Raw genomic sequence first — 19,607 nt, 5'->3', positions numbered from 1 at the left:
AAATCTATGCTCGTGGTGCCCTGACTTAAGTATTTGTGGTTGAAACATAGCTATGCTTGTAGTGCCCTACCTTCAGTGTTTGTAACTATAACAGCATAGTTATGCTTATGGTATCCCGTCTTCGGTATATTTATAGGAGGAGCGCTATGCTTGTGGTGTCTTGTCTTCAGTAGTTATAGTTACAGGCGCAGAGTTATGCTTGTGGTGTCTTGTCTTCAGTAGTTATAGTTACAAACTCAGATACACAAATAACCCGCACATAAAAGAGAGAAGGTTACGACGACGTTTCGGTCCGACTTGGACCATTTACAAAGTCACAGGGTGTGACTTTGTCAATGGTCCAAGTCGGACCGAAACGTCGTCGTAAGCTTCTCTCTTTTATGTGCGGGTTATTTGTGTATCGTTCCAGTCACGGTATTGTGCCTTTTTGTTATTTACAAGCTCAGAGTTATGCTTGTAGTGTCTTGTCTTCAGTAGTTATAGTTACAGGCGCAGATTTATGCTTGTAGTGTCTTGTCTTCAGTAGTTATAGTTACAGGCGCAGATTTATGCTTGTAGTGTCTTGTCTTCAGTAGTTATAGTTACAGGCGCAGATTTATGCTTGTAGTGTCTTGTCTTCAGTAGTTATAGTTACAGGCGCAGATTTATGCTTGTAGTATCTTGTCTTCAGTAGTTATAGTTACAGGCGCAGATTTATGCTTGTAGTATCTTGTCTTCAGTAGTTATAGTTACAAGCGCAGAGTTATGCTTGTAGTATCTTGTCTTCAATAGTTATAGTTACAGGCGCAGTTATGATTGTAGTATCTTGTCTTCAGTAGTTATAGTTACAGGCGCAGTTATGATGTAGTATCTTGTCTTCAGTAGTTATAGTTACAGGCGCAGAGTTATGCATGTAGTATCTTATCTTCAGCAGTTAGTTGGCAGTATGATTGTTCACAAAACTTTGAGTGGTTGTAGCGCATACTGCTTCCTCCTGGATTACATATCATCAACCTACTGCTATAATTTTGTGAAGAAATACTTTGTAAGAACCTAGCGGTACCTCACTCTTAACTGACAATAATGGTCTCATGTTGTCCACGTTGATGGCGCTGAACCATCTCACTCGAGTATCGGTGCACAGATCGTTGTTTTTCCTTCTATTAATTACAAATGACAAGTTATACCATTTTCTCAGTGTGTACCTGTTGATACTGGCTGATTAACCAGTGGTTTTAATGTCCCCACTGTGGTGTTAGGAGTGGATGGGTGAGATAGGCTGGGCACCACACACAACTGTCACCCAAAAACATGTGCGTAAATTCTCTTGCAATCTGCATTTTTAGGAATAGAAGTATATAAGTACTCCATTCGTCATGAGAAATGCAGAGACTACACAGGAAGTGCATAAATAATAGTATTAGTGAAGTATGTAGCGGTGTATACAGTGATATATAGGTCTCAATGCACACATTATATGTGTGAGCTATTTGTCCCAATATAGGGAAAGCTGAACACCCAGATGCTCAAGAACACTGGTAATATTGTTTATTCTCTTACAGAGAGAACCTCACGTGATGAAGGATGACAGACCAGCAGTGACTCGAGGGTTTTCGTTAAGTTCCTCGAGTAAGGATCAAGACGGTCTTGAAGAGCGGATGTATATGGGGAGTATGGGTATTAGGGTAACTTGTGGTGGCCCACTAAGCCTACCCACCTCTACTTTCCTTTAACATAGAGGCTGCCGAGGTTTGCCTCGCTGTGGTCTCCTCCTGTAAAATATGCAACTGTCATTACTTAGAAAATTTGATAAATAAGCACTAAAATACCCCTGTGGCGTGATATGTTATTGTCGCCCTAGTAATGCAACTGTTTCAATATAATATTTTTCATTGTACTTTAATTGATGCGCAAAATGTGGAAAGTGTGTTTAGAGTGAAATATTACGTTAATTACAAGAAATAAAATTTGTTGCCCACAAAGAAGGCGTTTCTAAAGTGATTAGCAAAGTTTTTTGTGCCCCGTATGACCTCACATAAGGTCAACCTGACCCCAGGATTATGATTTTGACAAGAAGATACACCACAAGTAAACTGAAAGCTCCCTAGAGATAGATTTTGTGCATTTTACTTCACGTATTAGCGAGGCTGGGTCTGTCTCTAGGCCACATCATCTCATCTCGCTGTAGACTGGATGCTGCGGCTCGCCGCAGAACTTTCCACCGCTCATCGTTTTGTTCCGTTGCTTAGTGGACAACCCGGAGTCTTCTCCCTGGACAAGTCTTCAGAAGGAGTGTGTGGGGTGGTGGCCGTAGCTTGGCTCTCCCGCTCATCACACACCCGCTAGCAAGTGGTTGTAGCTGCCGCTGGCCACCACAGCCTGCTGGGTCAGGAGGGAGGCTGCGGAAGAGGAGCTCTGAGTGAAAATGAGTGAACGATAGTGTTAATCAGCGCAAATCTCCAGATGGTTGGCTACCCTGCTCAAGGTCCTCTGACGTCTGTACATTCCAAAATGGCGGACGTGAGGCAAGGGCTCCGACTGTGCACAGGTAAGAATTTTATTAATTTTCGTAGGGTATTTGGCCCCGGATCGGGACTTGATACAGTGCTGCACGTTTTTGAAGACATATAGCATCTTTGGAGTGTGGTTTTATCCGCCTCTGAACCCGCACCGAGACGAGAATTGAGATCGAAATGTGCAAAGTCGGGCTGGATGTGCTCCCGACTCATTCATTCTCCGCATGACACGACAGCGGGCATTTAAACTCTACTTCCTGGGCATTTAAATCCTCAGGGTTTAACACAAACCATTTTTTGTACATAGGTAGAGTTTGAGGGAGTAGTGGAGATGTGTAAGATGACGGGGGGCAGCTTGTGGGGGCGCTAGCGGCCAACATATGCATGCAATTATTATGTAAGTCTTCATGCTTGCTCACCCAGGGGGAAAACATTTAGAAAGTGGCAATTTCTCGCAATTCCAACATTGGTCAGGTAAGTGGGTGATATAAGGCTCTTTCATATGTACCTAGAGGTATTATAGTGCTATTTCCAGAACATAAATTGAAATTACTTTACCATTATTGAATTACATTACTGTGTGTATTTTTCCATATGTATTTTGCATATATGTCATATGTATTTCTAATTATGTGAATTGTGCACCTCTTCATGCCCAAAAAAAATATTATTATTTACTTAAAACCCATAAATAAACAAAAAACTGTATAATGAATACTTAACACTTGATAATATACATCACAAGCATTTCGTGACAGCTATTTCCAGAAACAGTGAGAATACAGTGTCCAAAAACACAAAGTTACATAAACAGTCAAAGGTAACTGGGGGTACAGTTATGTCTAAATAATACACCCACATATGCCTAGGAGGAAAGAAAGAAAAAACCTTGAAAGAAAAACTGCTCAGGCCCATTGGAAGAAGAGCACCATGTTGTAGATCTGTAGCCGACTCTATGAGTCTCTGGTACTTCCCTGTGGGTCTGTAGCACCTTCCTGTAGGTTTGTAGCTAATGTGGGTCTGTAACACCTTCCTGCGGGTCTAAATTACCTTTCTGTAGTTTTGTAGCTATTGTGGGTCTGTAGTACTTTCCTGTGGGTGTGTAGTGCCTTCCTGTGGGTCTGTATTATCTTTCTGTAGGTTTATAGCTCCTGTGGATCTTTTAGTACCTTCCTGTGAATCTGTAGTATCTTTCTGTGGGTCTGTATTACCTTTCTTGTAGGTTTATAGCTAATATGGAATTGTAGTACATTTCTGTGGGCCTGTAGTACATTTCTGTAGGTGTATAGCTCCTGTGGGTATTGTAGTATCTTTCTGTGGGTCTGTTGGACCTATCTGTAAGTTTGTAGCTTCTGTGAGTCTGTAGTAACTTCCTGTGGTTCTGTAGTACCATTCTGTGGGTCTGTAGTACCTTTCTGTTGGTTTGTACCTCCTGTGGGTGTTGTAGTACCTTCCTGTGGATCTGTAGTACCTTTCTGTAGGTTTGTAGCTCCTGTGTGTCTGTAGTACCTTCCTGTTGGTCTGTAGTACCTTTCTGTAGGTTTGTAGCTTCGGTGGGTCTGTAGTACCTTCCTGTGGGTCTTTAGTACCTTTCTGTGGGTCTGTAGGACTTTTCTGTAAATTTGTAGCTCCTATAGATGTTGTAGTGCCTTTCTGTGGGTCTGTAGAACCTTTCTGTAGGTTTGCAGCTCCTTTGTGTCTGTAGTACCTTTATGTGGGTCTGTAGTACCTTCCTGTAGGTTTGTAGCCCCTTTGGGTGTTGTACTACCTTCCTGTGGGTCTATAGTACCTTTCTGTGGGTATGTAGGACCTTTCTGTAGGTATGTAGCTCCTGTGTGTCTGTATTACCTTCCTGTGGGTCTTTAGTATCTTCCTGGGGGTCTGAAATACGTTTCTGTAGGTATGTAGCTCCAGTGGATCTTGTGGTAACTTCCTGTGGATTTGTAGTACCTTTCTGTAGGTTTGTAGTACCGTCCTGTGGGTCTGTAGTACTTTGCTGTGGGTTTGTAGTACCTTGCTGTGGGTCTGTAGTACCTTGCTGTGGATCTGTAGTACTTTTCTGTGGGTCTGTAGTACCTTGCTGTGGGTTTGTAGTACCTTGCTGTGGGTTTGTAGTACCTTCCCGTGGGTTTGTAGTACCTTCCTGTGGGTCTGTAATACCTTACTGTGGGTTTGTAGTACCTTGCTGTGGGTCTGTAGTACCGTCCTGTGGGTTTGTAGTACCTTGCTGTGGGTCTGTAGTACCGTCCTGTGGGTCTGTAGTACCTTGCTGTGGGTGTGTAGTACCTTGCTGTGGGTCTGTAGTACCTTGCTGTGGGTCTGTAGCGCCTTGCTGTGGGTGTGTAGTACCTTGCTGTGGGTGTGTAGTACCTTGCTGTGGGTGTGTAGTACCTTGCTGTGGGTGTGTAGTACCTTGCTGTGGGTGTGTAGTACCTTGCTGTTGGTGTGTAGTGCCTTGCTGTGGGTGTGTAGTACCTTGCTGTGGGTGTGTAGTACCTTGCTGTGGGTGTGTAGTACCTTGCTGTGGGTGTATAGTGCCTTGCTGTGGGTGTGTAGTACCTTGCTGTGGGTGTGTAGTACCTTGCTGTGGGTGTGTAGTACCTTGCTGTGGGTGTGTAGTACCTTGCTGTGGGTGTGTAGTACCTTGCTGTGGGTGTGTAGTACCTTGCTGTGGGTGTGTAGTACCTTGCTGTGGGTGTGTAGTACCTTGCTGTGGGTGTGTAGTACCTTGCTGTGGGTGTGTAGTACCTTGCTGTGGGTGTGTAGTGCCTTGCTGTGGGTGTGTAGTACCTTGCTGTGGGTGTGTAGTACCTTGCTGTGGGTGTGTAGTACCTTGCTGTGGGTGTGTAGTACCTTGCTGTGGGTGTGTAGTACCTTGCTGTGGGTGTGTAGTGCCTTGCTGTGGGTGTGTAGTACCTTGCTGTGGGTGTGTAGTACCTTGCTGTGGGTGTGTAGTACCTTGCTGTGGGTGTGTAGTACCTTGCTGTGGGTGTGTAGTACCTTGCTGTGGGTGTGTGGTACCTTGCTGTGGGTGTGTAGTACCTTGCTGTGGGTGTGTGGTACCTTGCTGTGGGTGTGTAGTACCTTGCTGTGGGTGTGTAGTACTTTGCTGTGGGTGTGTAGTACCTTGCTGTGGGTGTGTAGTACCTTGCTGTGGGTGTGTAGTACCTTGCTGTGGGTGTGTAGTGCCTTGCTGTGGGTGTGTAGTACCTTGCTGTGGGTGTGTAGTACCTTGCTGTGGGTGTGTAGTACCTTGCTGTGGGTGTGTAGTACCTTGCTGGGTGTATAGTGCCTTGCTGTGGGTGTGTAGTACCTTGCTGTGGGTGTGTAGTACCTTGCTGTGGGTGTGTAGTACCTTGCTGTGGGTGTGTAGTACCTTGCTGTGGGTGTGTAGTACCTTGCTGTGGGTGTGTAGTACCTTGCTGTGGGTGTGTAGTACCTTGCTGTGGGTGTGTAGTACCTTGCTGTGGGTGTGTAGTACCTTGCTGTGGGTGTGTAGTACCTTGCTGTGGGTGTGTAGTACCTTGCTGTGGGTGTGTAGTACCTTGCTGTGGGTGTGTAGTACGTTGCTGTGGGTGTGTAGTACCTTGCTGTGGGTGTGTAGTACCTTGCTGTGGGTGTGTAGTACCTTGCTGGGTGTATAGTGCCTTGCTGTGGGTGTGTAGTACCTTGCTGTGGGTGTGTAGTACCTTGCTGTGGGTGTGTAGTACCTTGCTGTGGGTGTGTAGTACCTTGCTGTGGGTGTGTAGTACCTTGCTGTGGGTGTGTAGTACCTTGCTGTGGGTGTGTAGGTGTATAGTACCTTGCTGTGGGTGTGTAGTACCTTGCTGTGGGTGTGTAGTACCTTGCTGTGGGTGTGTAGTACCTTGCTGTGGGTGTGTAGTACCTTGCTGTGGGTGTGTAGTACCTTGCTGTGGGTGTGTAGTGTTCCGATATTTCTTTGTATGGTTACAACTCTCTTCAGGAGCCACTCATTAGAGTTTAGCTTCTTGCTGAACAGATTAGGACCACCGAACAGGACTGAACCACTTGTTGAACTCTTGGATAGACTCCATTTAGTGCTGAACCCACTATTGAACTCTATAAGGGTTACCGACCTGGGCTAAACCCCTTGTTAGGTTCGCATAGAAATATATATTGGATAATTTATGAGATCTGGCCAGAAAGTCTTAATAGTTACCAATGAAAGTGCTGGGAGTCCGTATATATATATATATATATATATATATATATATATATATATATATATATTTGTGTGTGTGTGTTTGTGTGTGTGTGTGTGTGTGTGTGTGTGTGTGTGTGTGTGTGTGTGTGTGTGTGTGTGTGTGAGTGTGTGTGTGTGTGTGTGTGTGTGTGTGTGTGAGTGTGTTCTGCACTGTTAAGGTCGCTTTTTTGCTGTTATACAAGATATAGTAGTTTAATCTGCGCATATACTCCTGTACGGCTGTTATGCATTATGTTCATGGGGAATGTTCTATGCTTAAAGCTACTGGAGATTAAATATGTATATGGGGAAGGGTGTGCGTGTTTGTAACTGTTATGGGTTAAGGATATGTATGGGGCTACTAAAGTTTAGTATGTGTAATATGGGAAGGTTATATGTATGGAGGCTGGGGTCTGCCTGGAGGGTATTCCGGGGATCAACGCCCCCGCGCCCCTGTCTACGACCAGTTAAGACAAATGCTCAAGAGTTGGGTATCTGTAGTGTTGAAATGTTTCTCCTGTTCACTAAGATTCTTTAGTCGAATACACAGGTGACAGACTATTAGAGGGAGTAGAATCGGTAATCACCTCATCTACCACTCCACTGATCTCTCCAGTATTTGGTCAACCTTGTATTCTACTGAAGAAACTAGCTGAGTAGGTGAAACGTGTCAACAATACAGATACCTCAGCTGTTGCAATGTATCTTAGTTATCTACCTGTCGGTTTTCCATAGCATTAATATGATGATATGGTACCTCTCGCCTTGCATCGAATAACAGCTGTTAAGAGCCTTGCGGTGTTGTTACAGGTCCTAGTCTGGTAACAAAGTTGGTTTCGATGCCAAGATATTTCTTTATTCGTGAAAAATTTATGCGATGTATGACCCCAACTGATTTAGCGCTTTTTCCACGAATAAAATATCACCAGCCGACAAACTAAAATTGGTATGTTAAGACTAAGTGATAGCGAGAGGTAGTAGATAGCTTAACATGGCCTCTGACCATCCCTTGATGGTTCCTGGTAGCATGGCCCCCGCCGCCCGCTTTCACACACGTTTCCTAAATTTAAAAATAAATATTGCAGGAATGAGAGCTGTTAAGAAACACACAGAAAAGTAAACACTCGTGTGTACTGAATGCAAGTCAAAGCTTGTACGATTTACCTGACATCGTAAGTGCTTATGGGACGGTAAGAAAACACCAGCAGTCCTGACAGAGTGCAAAACATTTAATAACCTTCTCTTTCACGCTTATATAAAATTACGGTAGCACCCCCCTGGATGGTTATAGTCTGCAAGCCTACTAATAGTTAGGCTGAGATAACACATATAACACTTAGACGGAAGATTGTTATAGGTTATCTCGCAAACTTAAAAAACTGGTGACTGTGGAGAGGTTTAGAAGTACAACGTGGAATGTGGGCTGTATATGTAGTGGGCAGATCTCCGAGAGAGAGACGCAGAGGTCAGGGTATAACGCGGAATTCCGCTGATACGTAAAGGTCTGACCCCGTAGAGTTAAGACGGACGTCTTCTGAGGCTTGACCACATGCACACACACAGCCACTGTGTGCACCTCAAACCCTGTTAAACCCAGTCTGATATTGAGGAGGTCGCCTTCCTTAACGTCATGCCTGCTGCAGCTGTAACCTCAAAGGCGAGTTTGTGATATTTTAATAAGTACTGTCGGCTTTAGCTACATTTTGAAGATATACCCTAAAAGTGGAGATAATTGGTATAAAATACCAACAAGATGGAAAAATAGACATAAATACAGTGCAAAAGATCCTTTATTGATCTGTCTGTGACTTGATAAAGCCAACTGTGTGAGCGAAACGTTGTCAATAAAGGATCGCATTATACTGCGTCTGTCTTATTTTTTTTCATCTAAGAATTCGTGTTGACAGGAGGGGATGACACTGTGGGTTGGTCACAGCACTATCGTAAGTTTGCAATAATTAGCATTAAACCAGGAATACTGAGATATAACAGTTTCTGAGGTAAATTTTTAACGTGGACAGTTTGCTTTTATGATCTGGGAGCTTCAACAGCTAGACGTAGTGGTGCATAATGAACCAACAAGTACATATCTACAGTAGGTTACTGTAGGGAAATTTACTGAGCCAGCTGATAACATAATCTACTGTTGCTAAAATTGTCTGCTGTAGCTACGTACAGTGAGCCACCTGGTAAAGTTATCTGCTGTAGCTACGTACAGTGAGCCAGCTGGTAAAGTTATCTGCTGTAGCTACGTACAGTGAGCCAGCTGGTAAAGTTATCTGCTGTAGCTACGTACAGTGAGCCAGCTGGTAAAGTTATCTGCTGTAGCTACGTACAGTGAGCCAGCTGGTAAAGTTATCTGCTGTAGCTACGTACAGTGTGCCAGCTGGTAAAGTTATCTGCTGTAGCTACGTACAGTGAGCCAGCTGGTAAAGTTATCTGCTGTAGCTACGTACAGTGAGCCAGCTGGTAAAGTTATCTGCTGTAGCTACGTACAGTGTGCCAGCTGGTAAAGTTATCTGCTGTAGCTACGTACAGTGAACCAGCTGGTAAAATTATCTGCTGTAGCTACGTACAGTGAACCAGCTGGTAAAGTTATCTGCTGTAGCTACGTACAGTAAACCAGCTGGTAAAGTTATCTGCTGTAGCTACGTACAGTGAACCAGCTGGTAAAGTTATCTGCTGTAGCTACGTACAGTGAACCAGCTGGTAAAGTTATCTGCTGTAGCTACGTACAGTGAGCCAGCTGGTAAAGTTATCTGCTGTAGCTACGTACAGTGAGCCAGCTGGTAAAGTTATCTGCTGTAGCTACGTACAGTGAGCCTGCTGGTACAGTTATCTGTTGTAGCTACGTACAGTGAGCCTGCTGGTACAGTTATCTGTTGTAGCTACGTACAGTGAGCCTGCTGGTACAGTTATCTGCTGTAGCTACGTACAGTGAGCCAGCTGGTAAAGTTATCTGCTGTAGCTACGTACAGTGAGCCAGCTGGTAAAATTATCTGCTGTAGCTACGTACAGTGAGCCAGCTGGTAAAGTTATCTGCTGTAGCTACGTACAGTGAGCCAGCTGGTAAAGTTATCTGCTGTAGCTACGTACAATGAGCCAGCTGGTAAAGTTATCTGCTGTAGCTACGTACAGTGAGCCAGCTGGTAAAGTTATCTGCTGTAGCTACGTACAGTGAGCCAGCTGGTAAAGTTATCTGCTGTAGCTACGTACAGTGAGCCAGCTGGTAAAGTTATCTGCTGTAGCTACGTGCAGTGAGCCAGCTGGTAAAGTTATCTGCTGTAGCTACGTACCGTGAGCCAGCTGGTAAAGTTATCTGCTGTAGCTACGTACAGTGAGCCAGCTGGTAAAATCTGCTGTAGCTACGTACAGTGAGCCAGCTGGTAAAGTTATCTGCTGTAGCTACGTACAGTGAGCCAGCTGGTAAAGTTATCTGCTGTAGCTACGTACAGTGAGCCAGCTGGTAAAGTTATCTGCTGTAGCTACGTACAGTGAGCCAGCTGGTAAAGTTATCTGCTGTAGCTACGTACAGTGAGCCAGCTGGTAAAATTATCTGCTGTAGCTACGTACAGTGAGCCAGCTGGTAAAGTTATCTGCTGTAGCTACGTACAGTGAGCCAGCTGGTAAAGTTATCTGCTGTAGCTACGTACAATGAGCCAGCTGGTAAAGTTATCTGCTGTAGCTACGTACAGTGATCCAGCTGGTAAAGTTATCTGCTGTAGCTACGTACAGTGAGCCAGCTGGTAAAGTTATCTGCTGTAGCTACGTACAGTGAGCCAGCTGGTAAAGTTATCTGCTGTAGCTACGTGCAGTGAGCCAGCTGGTAAAGTTATCTGCTGTAGCTACGTGCAGTGAGCCAGCTGGTAAAGTTATCTGCTGTAGCTACGTACCGTGAGCCAGCTGGTAAAGTTATCTGGTGTAGCTACGTACAGTGAGCCAGCTGGTAAAATTATCTGCTGTAGCTACGTACAGTGAGCCAGCTGGTAAAGTTATCTGCTGTAGCTACGTACAGTGAGCCAGCTGGTAAAGTTATCTGCTGTAGCTACGTACAGTGAGCCAGCTGGTAAAGTTATCTGCTGTAGCTACGTACAGTGAGCCAGCTGGTAAAGTTATCTGCTGTAGCTGCGTACAGTGAGCCAGCTGGTAAAGTTATCTGCTGTAGCTACGTACAGTGAGCCAGCTGGTAAAGTTATCTGCTGTAGCTACGTACAGTGAGCCAGCTGGTAAAGTTATCTGCTGTAGCTACGTACAGTGAGCTAGCTGGTAAAGTTATCTGCTGTAGCTACGTACAGTGAGCCAGCTGGTAAAGTTATCTGCTGTAGCTACGTACAGTGAGCCAGCTGGTAAAGTTATCTGCTGTAGCTACGTACAGTGAGCCAGCTGGTAAAGTTATCTGCTGTAGCTACGTACAGTGAGCTAGCTGGTAAAGTTATCTGCTGTAGCTACGTACAGTGAGCCAGCTGGTAAAGTTATCTGCTGTAGCTACGTACAGTGAGCCAGCTGGTAAAGTTATCTGCTGTAGCTACGTACAGTGAGCTAGCTGGTAAAGTTATCTGCTGTAGCTACGTACAGTGAGCCAGCTGGTAAAGTTATCTGCTGTAGCTACGTACAGTGAGCCAGCTGGTAAAGTTATCTGCTGTAGCTACGTACAGTGAGCCAGCTGGTAAAGTTATCTGCTGTAGCTACGTACAGTGAGCCAGCTGGTAAAGTTATCTGCTGTAGCTACGTACATTGAGCCAGCTGGTAAAGTTATCTGCTGTAGCTACGTACAGTGAGCCAGCTGGTAAAGTTATCTGCTGTAGCTACGTACAGTGAGCCGGCTGGTAAAGTTATCTGCTGTAGCTACGTACAGTGAGCCAGCTGGTAAAGTTATCTGCTGTAGCTACGTACAGTGAGCCAGCTGGTAAAGTTATCTGCTGTAGCTACGTACAGTGAGCCAGCTGGTAAAGTTATCTGCTGTAGCTACGTACAGTGAGCCAGCTGGTAAAGTTATCTGATGTAGCTACGTACAGTGAGCCAGCTGGTAAAGTTATCTGCTGTAGCTACGTACAGTGAGCCAGCTGGTAAAGTTATCTGCTGTAGCTACGTACAGTGAGCCAGCTGGTAAAGTTATCTGCTGTAGCTACGTACAGTGAGCCAGCTGGTAAAGTTATCTGCTGTAGCTACGTACAGTGAGCCAGCTGGTAAAGTTATCTGCTGTATCTACGTACAGTGAGCCAGCTGGTAAAGTTATCTGCTGTAGCTACGTACAGTGAGCCAGCTGGTAAAGTTATCTGCTGTAGCTACGTACAGTGAGCCTGCTGGTAAAGTTATCTGCTGTAGCTACGTACAGTGAGCTAGCTGGTAAAGTTATCTGCTGTAGCTACGTACAGTGAGCCAGCTGGTAAAGTTATCTGCTGTAGCTACGTACAGTGAGCCAGCTGGTAAAGTTATCTGCTGTAGCTACGTACAGTGAGCCAGCTGGTAAAGTTATCTGCTGTAGCTACGTACAGTGAGCCAGCTGGTAAAGTTATCTGCTGTAGCTACGTACAGTGAGCCAGCTGGTAAAGTTATCTGCTGTAGCTACGTACAGTGAGCCAGCTGGTAAAGTTATCTGCTGTAGCTACGTACAGTGAGCCAGCTGGTAAAGTTATCTGCTATAGCTACGTACAGTGAGCCAGCTGGTAAAGTTATCTGCTGTAGCTACGTACCGTGAGCCAACTGGTAAAGTTATCTGCTGTAGCTACGTACAGTGAGCCAGCTGGTAAAGTTATCTGCTGTAGCTACGTACCGTGAGCCAGCTGGTAAAGTTATCTGCTGTAGCTACGTACAGTGAGCCAGCTGGTAAAGTTATCTGCTGTAGCTACGTACAGTGAGCCAGCTGGTAAAGTTATCTGCTGTAGCTACGTACCGTGAGCCAGCTGGTAAAGTTATCTGCTGTAGCTACGTACAGTGAGCCAGCTGGTAAAGTTATCTGCTGTAGCTACGTACATGTTTAACCTTAATGTTGAATATTCGCTCCTGGCTTTAGCGATATGTAGAGGCTAAAGCTTAACTTGGCAGTTACTATATGACAAGCTTTAACACCGCCAGCTTGAAGGTAACCTTAGGCCAGAGCTTAACACCGCCAGCTTGAAGGTAACCTTAGGCCAGAGCTTAACACCGCCAGCTTGAAGGTAACCTTAGGCCAGAGCTTAACACCGCCAGCTTGAAGGTAACCTTAGGTCAGAGCTTAACACCGCCAGCTTGAAGGTAACCTTAGGCCAGAGCTTAACACCGCCAGCTTGAAGGTAACCTTAGGTCAGAGCTTAACACCGCCAGCTTGAAGGTAACCTTAGGTCAGAGCTTAACACCGCCAGCTTGAGGGTAGCCTTAGGTCAGAGCTTAAAACCGCCAGCTTGAGGGTAACCTTAGGCCAGAGCTTAACACCGCCAGCTTGAGGGTAATCTTAGGTCAGAGCTTAACACCGCCAGCTTGAGGGTAACCTTAGGTCAGAGCTTAACACCGCCAGCTTGAAGGTAACCTTAGGTCAGAGCTTAACACCGCCAGCTTCAGGGTAACCTTAGGTCAGAGCTTAACACCGCCAGCTTGAAGGTAACCTTAGGTCAGAGCTTAACACCGCCAGCTTGAGGGTAACCTTAGGCCAGAGCTTAACACCGCCAGCTTGAAGGTAACCTTAGGTCAGAGCTTAACACCGCCAGCTTGAAGGTAAACTTAGGTCAGAGCTTAACACCGCCAGCTTGAAGGTAAACTTAGGTCAGAGCTTAACACCGCCAGCTTAAAGATAACTTTACTTCAAGCTTTAACACCGCCAACTTGCCCAAGTTGGTCTTCGGTTATTAGCTATATCTATAACTTAGGCCTATATCTGCGTGAGTGGTATTTACAGCCTGGGCCAATAGCTTGCAATCTAGGCCTATAACTTGCAGCATGTAGGCGGTATTCATAGCCTAGTCCTATAGCTTACATGTGGGTGGTATTCACAGCCTAGGCCTACAGCTCACCATGTGGGTGGTATTCACATCCTAGGCCTACAGCTTACAGCATGTGAGTGGTATTCACATCCTAGGCCTACAGCTTACAGCATGTGAGTGGTATTCACATCCTAGGCCTACAGCTCACTCATGGCGCTCGACGTGGAATGAGCCACGACGGGTTTAGTGTTTTTCTTTAAATTTAATAACGTGCTTTTTCTGGAGAGGTTGCAAGTTTAGTTTATGAAGCAGCGATCATGGTACCAGACTAGCAGCGATAAGTCATGGTACCAGACTAGCAGCGATAAGTTATGGTACCAGACTAGCAGCGATAAGTCATGGTACCAGACTAGCAGCGATAAGTTATGGTACCAGACTAGCAGCGATAAGTCATGGTACCAGACTAGCAGCGATAAGTTATGGTACCAGACTAGCAGCGATAAGTCATGGTACCAGACTAGCAGCGATAAGTTATGGTACCAGACTAGCAGCGATAAGTCATGGTACCAGACTAGCAGCGATAAGTCATGGTACCAGACTAGCAGCGATAAGTTATGGTTCCAGTAATCTTGAGACAGTGGTTGGTTGTTTTGTTAATGGGGTTTGAAGCCTGTCTACTACACTAGGTCCATGAAGGCTTCATGTCACCTGCTCATCACCAGTTGAAAATACTTTAATCTCTAAAAGAATGAATTAAAATGTGAGTATTCGTGTATACACTGAGACATACACCTCTGTATGGTAAGACACTTGTGCAGCAGTTAGGTATCTTTATTCCGAAACGTTTCGCCTACACAGTAGGCTTCTTCAGTCCAGTATAGAAAAATTAGCAGAACCATTAGAGATATGAAGACCAGGTAATCATTCCATCACCCTTGAAAACGTAGAAGAGTTTTGCTCCTATGGAGCAAAATTCTTCTCCAGGCCGAGGGACTGACCACCTCAAAACTACCTCTTTAAGTGTGATGGACTGATTACATCGTCTTCGCACTTTTATAACTTTTCTGTAATCGACTGAAGAAGCCTACTGTGTAGCCGAAACGTTTCGGAATAAAGATAACCAACTGCTGCACAAGTGTCTTACTTTTCAACCTGTCGATACTGTATACCGTTGTCATATTCACCTCTCAGTGTATATACCCTGGACCTGAAAATTTGTGTACATCAAGAAAGACTGTGAACGCCAGAGCCTTTCCACTTTTTTTTTAACTTTTATATGCCTATTTTAAATTTATTATTTTTATTATTATTATTATTATTATTATTATTATTATTATTATTATTTTATTTTATTTTATTGATGTTAAGTAATGTTTACTAAATTTAAGATGGACTAAAATACGTTAAGTAGCGTTAATATACAGTGTATTAGGTTATTTTTGGCAAGGTTAAGCTTGCTAACTCAGGGTTGAAACCCATGGCCACCATGCCAGTGCTGGCCATGGCCACCAGCCAGTGCTGCTCATGCTACCAGGCCAGTGCTGGCCATGGTCACCAGGTTAGTGCTGGTCATGGCCGCCAGACCAGTGCTGGTCACGCCACCAGGTCAGTGCTGGCCATGACCACCAGGTCAGTGCTGGTCATAGCCACCAGATCATCGTTGGTCATGGCCACCAGGCCAGTGCTGGTCATGGCCAAGAGGCCAGTGCTTGTCATGCCACCAGTATAAAAAAGCTGGCCATGGCCATCAGGTCACTGCTGGTCATGGCCAGGCCACCGCTGGTCAAGGCCACCAAACCAGTGCTGACCATGGCCACAAGGCCAGTGCTGGCCATGGCCACCAGGCCAGTGCTGGTCATGGCCACCAGGCCAGTGCTGGTCATGGCCACCAAGCTAGTGCTGGTCATGCCACCAGGTCATACTGCTTATGACCACCAGGCTAGTGCTGGTCATGCCACCAGGCCATTGCTGGCCATCGCCACCAGGCCAGTGCTGGCCATGGCCACCAGGCCAGTGCTGGCCATAGTCGCCAGGCCAGTGCTGGCCATGACCACCAGGTCAGTGATGGCCATGGCCACCAGGCCAGGCTAGTTCTTGTCATGCCACTAGGCCAGTGCTGGACATGGCCACCAGGCCAGTGGTGGTCTTGCCAACAGGTCAGTGCTGGTCATGACACCAGGCCAGTGCTAGTCATGGCCACCAAGCCAGTGCTGGTCATGGCCACCAGGCTAGTGCTGGTCATGCCACCAGGCCCGTGCTGGTCATGTCACCAGGCTAGTACTGGCCATGGCCACCAGACCAGTGTTGACCATGGCCACCAAGCCAGTGCTGGTCATGGCCAAGAGGCCAGTGCTTGTCATGCCACCAGTATAAAAAAGCTGGCCATGGCCATCAGGTCACTGCTGGTCATGGCCAGGCCACCGCTGGTCAAGGCCACCAAACCAGTGCTGACCATGGCCACAAGGCCAGTGCTGGCCATGGCCACCAGGCCAGTGCTGGTCATGGCCACCAGGCCAGTGCTGGTCATGGCCACCAAGCTAGTGCTGGTCATGCAACCAGGTCATACTGCTTATGACCACCAGGCTAGTGCTGGTCATGCCACCAGGCCATTGCTGGCCATCGCCACCAGGCCAGTGCTGGCCATGGCCACCAGGCCAGTGCTGGCCATAGTCGCCAGGCCAGTGCTGGCCATGACCACCAGGTCAGTGATGGCCATGGCCACCAGGCCAGGCTAGTTCTTGTCATGCCACTAGGCCAGTGCTGGACATGGCCACCAGGCCAGTGGTGGTCTTGCCAACAGGTCAGTGCTGGTCATGACACCAGGCCAGTGCTAGTCATGGCCACCAAGCCAGTGCTGGTCATGGCCACCAGGCTAATGCTGGTCATGCCACCAGGCCCGTGCTGGTCATGTCACCAGGCTAGTACTGGCCATGGCCACCAGACCAGTGCTGGTCATGGCCACCAGGTTAGTGCTGGTCATGCCACCAGGCCCGTGCTGGTCATGCCACCAGGCTAGTACTGGCCATGGCCACCTGACCAGTGCTGGCCATGGCCACCAGGCCAGTGCTGACCATGGCCACCAGACCAGTGCTGGCCATGGCCACCAGGCTAGTACTGCCCATGGCTACCAGAACAGTGCTGGCCATGGCCACCAGGCCAGTGCTGGCCATGGGTTCCTGCTCTAGTGAAGCCAAGACTAAACTTGGAACAATCAATACATGGCAGGTAAAAAGGACACAAGTGCAACTTATGCCACAATAAAATGTCACATTAGTTGCACTTGTGTCCTTTTACCTAACATATTGTCGGTAATTCTACCAACATTATTACAACATGTTTAAGGTACATGAGGGTCTGCTTCTAATCTTCACTAACAACATACTAGAATGAGGGATATAAGAGGAAATATTCAATAATTCCTGTGAAAAGTAAGGGCGCCGTGGGCACAATAAGACAACATTATATCAACATCCGTAGTCCCAGCTTATTCAACACAATTGAAAGGTATCAGAATCACTACTGGAACGAGTGTAGAAGTCTTCAAGACAAAACTGGACAAGTACTTCCATCAAATGCCACATCAACCAGGTTGTGATGGGTATGTAGGTCAGTGGGCTGTCAACATCAATAGCCTTGTTGACCAGGCAAGCACCAAACAAGCCTGGCCCAGGCATAGAAAAACTCTAGAACCCGTCAGGTTTCAAGACTAGGTTAGTGAAGGTCAAGACTAAGTTAGTGAAGGTCGAGGCTAGGTCAGTGAAGGTCAAGTTTAGGTTAGTTAAGGTCAAGACTTAGTGAATTCTCTCCAGGTAGACTCAGTAGAATGAAGGTCAAGACTAGGATACTGAAGGTCATGACTAGGATAGTGAAGGTCAAGACTAGGATAATGAAGGTCAAGACTAGGATAGTGAAGGTCATGACTAGGATAGTGAAGGTCAAGACTAGGATAATGAAGGTCAAGACTAGGATAGTGAAGGTCATGACTAGGATAGTGAAGGTCATGACTAGGATAGTGAAGGTCATGACTAGGTCAGTGAAGGTCAAGACTAGGATAGTCAGTGTCAAGACTAGGTCAGTGAAGGTCAAGACTAGGATAGTCAATGTAAAGACTAGGATACTGAAGGTCAGGACTAGGATAGTGAAGGTCATGACTAGGATAGTGAAGGTCATGACTAGGATAGTGAAGGTCATGACTAGGTCAGTGAAGGTCAAGACTAGGATAGTGAAGATCAAGACTAGGATAGTGAAGGTCAAGACTAGGTCAGTGAAGGTCAAGACTAGGATAATGAAAGTCAATTTTAGGTCAGTGAAGGTCATGACTAGGTCAGTGAAGGTCATGACTAGGATAGTGAAGGTCATGACTAGGTCAGTGAAGGTCATGACTAGGATAGTGAAAGTAAAGACTAGGATAGTGAACGTCAAAAGTAGGTCAGTGAGGGTCAAGACTAGGTCAGTGAAGGTCATGACTAGGATAGTGAAAGTAAAGACTAGGATAGTGAAGGTCAAGACTAGGTCAGTGAAGGTCAAGACTAGGTCAGTGAAGGTCATGACTAGGTCAGTGAAGGTCATTACTAGGATAGTGAAAGTAAAGACTAGGATAGTGAAGGTCAAGACAAGGATAGTGAAGGTCAAGACTATTATAGCAAAGGTCAAGATTAGGATAGTGAATGTCAAGACTAGGATAGTGAAGGTGAAGACTAAGAGATTGAAGGTCAAGACTAGGACAATGAAGGTTAAGACTAGAATAGTGAAGGTCAAGACTAGGACAATGAAGGTTAAGACTAGAATAGTGAAGGTCAAGACTAGGATAGTGAAGGTCAAGACTAGAATAGTGAAGGTCAAGACTAGAATAGTGAAGGTTAAGACTAGGATAGTGAAGGTCAAGATTAGGTCAGTGAAACTCAAGACTAGGTCAGTGAAGGTCAAGACTAGGATAGTGTAGGTCAAGATTAGGTCAATGAAGGTCAAGACTAGGATAGTGTAGGTCCAGTCAAGACTAGGTCAGTGAAGATCAAAACTATGATAGTGAAGGTCAAGATTAGGATAGTGAAGGTCAAGACTACGATAGTGAAGGTCAAGACTAGGATAGTGAAGGTCAAGATTAGGTCAGTGAAGGTCAAGACTAGGACAGTGAAGGCCAAGGTTAGGTCAGTGAAGGTCAAAATTAGGTCAGTGAAGGTCAAGATTAGGTCAGTGAAGGTCAAAATTAGGTCAGTGAAGGTCAAGATTAGGTAGTGAAGGTCAAGACTAGGTCAGAGAAGATCATGACTAGGATAGTGAAGGCCAAGACTAAGTCAGTGAAATCAAGACTAGGATAGTGAAGGTCAAGACTAGGATAGTGAAGGTCAAGGCTAGGGTAGTGAAGGTCAAGACTATATGGATAGTGAAGGTCAAGACTAGGGTAGTGAAGGTCAAGACTATATGGATAGTGAAGGTCTAGACTAGGATAGTGAAGGTCAAGACTAGGATAGTGAAGGTCAAGTCTAGGATAGTGAAGGTCAAGACTGGGATAGTAAAGATCAAGATTATGATAGTGAAGGTCTAGACTAGGATAGTGAAGGTCAAGATTAGGATAGTGAAGGTTAAGACTAGGATAGTGAAGGTTAAGACTAGGATAGTGAAGGTCAAGACTAAGATAGTGAAGGTCAAGACTAGGATGGTGAAGATCAAGATTAGGATAGTGAAGGTCTAGACTAGGACAGTGAAGGTCAAGACTAGGATAGTGAAGGTCAAGGCTAGGATAGTGAAGGTCAAGACTAGGATAGTGAAGGTCAAGACTAGGATAGTGAAGGTCAAGACTAGGATAGTGAAGGTCAAGACTAGGATAGTGAAGGTCAAGACTATATGGATAGTGAAGGTCAAGACTAGGATAGTGAAGGTCAAGACTAGGATAATGAAGGTCTAGGCTAAGATAGTGAAGGTCAAGACTAGGATAGTGAAGGTCAAAACTAGGATAGTGAAGGTCATGACTAGGATAGTGTAGATCAAGATTAGGATAGTGAAGGTCTAGAC

The 19,607-nt window shown here is 45.7% G+C and overlaps 1 long non-coding RNA gene across 1 annotated transcript in view; it reads left to right on the top strand.

The window, feature by feature from the left end:
* Nucleotides 1-2,115: 2,115 nt before the first annotated feature.
* LOC138853327 (uncharacterized) overlaps nucleotides 2,116-19,607 on the top strand; it is a 970,094-nt gene continuing 952,602 nt past the window's right edge. The window contains exon 1 of the long non-coding RNA XR_011392537.1: nucleotides 2,116-2,527. This is a non-coding gene — a long non-coding RNA (uncharacterized lncRNA). The remainder of the gene's footprint in view (nucleotides 2,528-19,607) is intronic.

The sequence above is a fragment of the Cherax quadricarinatus genome, chromosome 28 (genome assembly GCF_038502225.1).
Source record: "Cherax quadricarinatus isolate ZL_2023a chromosome 28, ASM3850222v1, whole genome shotgun sequence".
In the NCBI taxonomy this organism is placed as follows: Eukaryota; Metazoa; Arthropoda; class Malacostraca; order Decapoda; family Parastacidae; genus Cherax; species Cherax quadricarinatus.
This window is presented reverse-complemented; position numbering and strand designations above follow the sequence as displayed.